Source organism: Atta colombica, unplaced genomic scaffold (genome assembly GCF_001594045.1).
Source record: "Atta colombica isolate Treedump-2 unplaced genomic scaffold, Acol1.0 scaffold18, whole genome shotgun sequence".
Classification (NCBI taxonomy): domain Eukaryota; kingdom Metazoa; phylum Arthropoda; class Insecta; order Hymenoptera; family Formicidae; genus Atta; species Atta colombica.
This window is the reverse complement of record NW_017259271.1, coordinates 895314-898508: the sequence shown is the minus strand read 5'-3', so window position 1 is coordinate 898508 and position 3195 is coordinate 895314.

The window sequence follows — 3195 nt, the reverse complement described above, 5'->3', positions numbered from 1 at the left end:
ATATGGCTATTTGATATGCATATTAACGAAATTATTTCCGTTTTTTTATACGGAAAAAAATATCCACTTTTTAAAGATGTTTTATAATAGTTTAATTAGCAAAAAAATCATTTTGTTATAATATTAAGTATACATGATAGTGCAACTCTTGAAGAAGCAAAATCTCTGTAAATTGCTGTGCGACCGCTCAGATGGAGAAATTAAGTTTAAGATTAAGTTTTTCGTAGATAGGTTTTTAGTAAACAAAAGACTTTTTGTCAAGAATTTTGTCAAAAAAATTAATAACATTTTCAGGCTTGTTCAGGGTTAGATTTGTTCGTCATTACGAGGGCTACATTTTACAAGGATTTCAAAGCTTTGTATTTCTCAATGAACAGAGAGCGAGCGAAAAAAAAGCCTTTTTAAATGTTTTTTTAAATTTTTTTTCTACTGAACTAATAGATCGATCTTAATGTTCCATGTCTTATTTTAAAGTTATTTCGAATACATACATTTTTTATACCGATTCTTTTTCATAGAATCAATATTTTTCGTTTTATATTATAAATGAAAAACGTTTTTTGCGACTGTTCGATTTTTTTTCGCATATTTTCTTCACAAGTCTCGAATCTCGAACATACGCATTTCTTTTCTGATGGTCTTTCGAGACTCTTTTTTGAAAAGAAATGCTGGTTTATAATTTTTTTTCGGTAAAATTCTACTTCTTTTGAACTATTCTTGCTACTCGAGTTTATGAAGGAGAAGTATTATATAACGCGCATGAAAAATCATAAACAATTAAATATCTCGTAAATGTTGCGTTTTAACATAATTCATATTATTCTGGATTAAGGGGAGGATACTATTATTACACTTTATTAAAACTTATATATTATTTAGGATGCCCCCCGCCTCTTATTGATGCCTAGGGCCGCCGAGCGGCCGAGATTGCTGAGAAAGCATTTTCGATCACTTGAAAGAAGCTACTAGTGGGAAAAAGAATTCGCTGTCTCATTCACTCTCAATGCGCCGCAGGCGATCACACGACATAGGCTCGTACTTGTTTATGTGTTACAGCACCACGATAAATGGCCGAACTTATAGGCATGGAAAAGTGACGACGAAATTTATGTTGCGTGCTATTTCGTTGTTATTTAATCTAATCCTCCTAATCGTGAAAATGTGACTTGTCTCGTACTTATCAAAGTCGTAATTATCAATGAAAACTAAAGTTCTTGGAATTTTATATGTAAAAGCGTATATTTTACTCGTTTCAACAGCTGTCATGTGTATCTGCCCGGATATAGGCTCTTTACATTTTACGACCATTTATTAACTGTCAAGGGAGAAAAAGACAGTTTTCATCGATTTTTACAAGTATTTTAAAGTGATCTCGTCATTTCGTTTAATCCAAATCTTTATTTAAAAATGGCACGCCACATAAATTAACGTGTCATCATTCCTCGCTTCTGACGTCACGATTCCAATATGGCCGCCGCGACTAGTCAGGAGCCTTAAGTAATTTGTGTTCAAATTGGAATTATTATTCCTACTCTTTTATTATTACTTCTTTTTTTTCTTTGTTAGCCGAACGCATTCTATTGTAAACTTTAATCTTTAAGCATTTTTATTTGTCAAATACATCTAATCTTAAGATTATTCGCAAAACTGTATATATATTAACTCTGGGGGAAGGGAGGAAGTATGTGGCGTCGGTTGCGTGCCCGCTCTTGAGAGCGTTGCGTTCATGGTGGTAGCCGATCATCGCCGCGCAGCGCTGTAGTCCTTGCTTCTTGTCTTGCGAACAGTTATATATACGTGGAAAATAAAGTATTATCAACCAGACAGCTGTGATCATTTCTCCTCAGATATCCTCAATATATTACAGCCTATATACAAAATCAGATTGGTTGGTATTTTTTACTTCTTTTGCGGCATTGTGCAACGGGAGGCAACAATTATATATCGTTTATTTCTATAACATTTCTATTATTATTCTTATCGCTGTTGTCTCGCATTGTGTTTGGGGCTTTATGGCTATTCACCGCTGGTTGTAAATACTACATGGGCTGAAAAGTCCCGAGATTTTTCAATACGTGGCGTCACTAGAAAATGAACATGATTCATTTCGAGAGGTTCATCTGTCATTAGTTTATGTATGAAGTTTCATGACATTTTGTTCATTCGTTTACAAACTACAATCGTTTAAGTGGCGCTACTTTCGCCTTCGTTCTGTACCATCACGATAACGCACTGTCACACACGTCCTTGAAAGCGATGGCCAAATTGGAGCAATTACGATTCGAATTGGTTGCTGACCCGTCTCCAGACTTGGCCCCCAGCGATTATTATCTGTTCCCAAACCTCAAGCGGTGGCAACAGGGAAAGAGATTCACATCGAATGAGGAAGTCATCGCGGAAACCGAGGCGTATTTCGAAGGCTTGGACGTTTCGTACTACAGAAAGGGCATCGAAATGTTGGAAAATTGCTATACCAAGTGTATCGCCTTCGAAGGCAACTATGTTGAGGAATAAATATAACTTTGCCCAAAAAACGTTTGTTTTCATTAAAAATCCCGGAACTTTTTAGCCCATGTAATAAAACGATCGAGTGATCGTAAAACTCAATTTCACAAAATTCTGTAAAAATAAACCCATAAATCAATGCTATATGGTACCATGTTCTCTCTCTCTCTCTCTCTCTCTCTCTCTCTCTCTCTCTCTCTCAATCGTACTCAATGTATTTTTTTTAAAATTTAAAATAAATATTTATTCGCAAAAGAATTATTCATATATATAACATCTTTATTTTTCAATAAACATTTTGAGTAATGTAAATCTCGTCTGCTTTTTATTCGTAATCTTATCCCCTACAACAGGCACCTTTCTTCGCATTTCAAACTTAGATAACATACATTTTAAAATAAAAGTACAAAGATTTTTTTCTTCGAAACGATACCGGGATTATCATAACGTAGACAATGTGACGCAGCAATTAAATATGTTCCTGTTTTATCTCTTCTTTTTTCAAGTAATACAGATGTTTATCATAAATTACAAAATATGATTTTACAATGTTTAATCCATTTAAAAATAGTCTAACACAATAAAAATCAAATATATAGTTTATAAATATATATAATAGTTTATAAAATTAAAAAGCGAATTATGTAATTAACGCATATTCTTTCAGCATAAACTACAAAAATTTAAAGT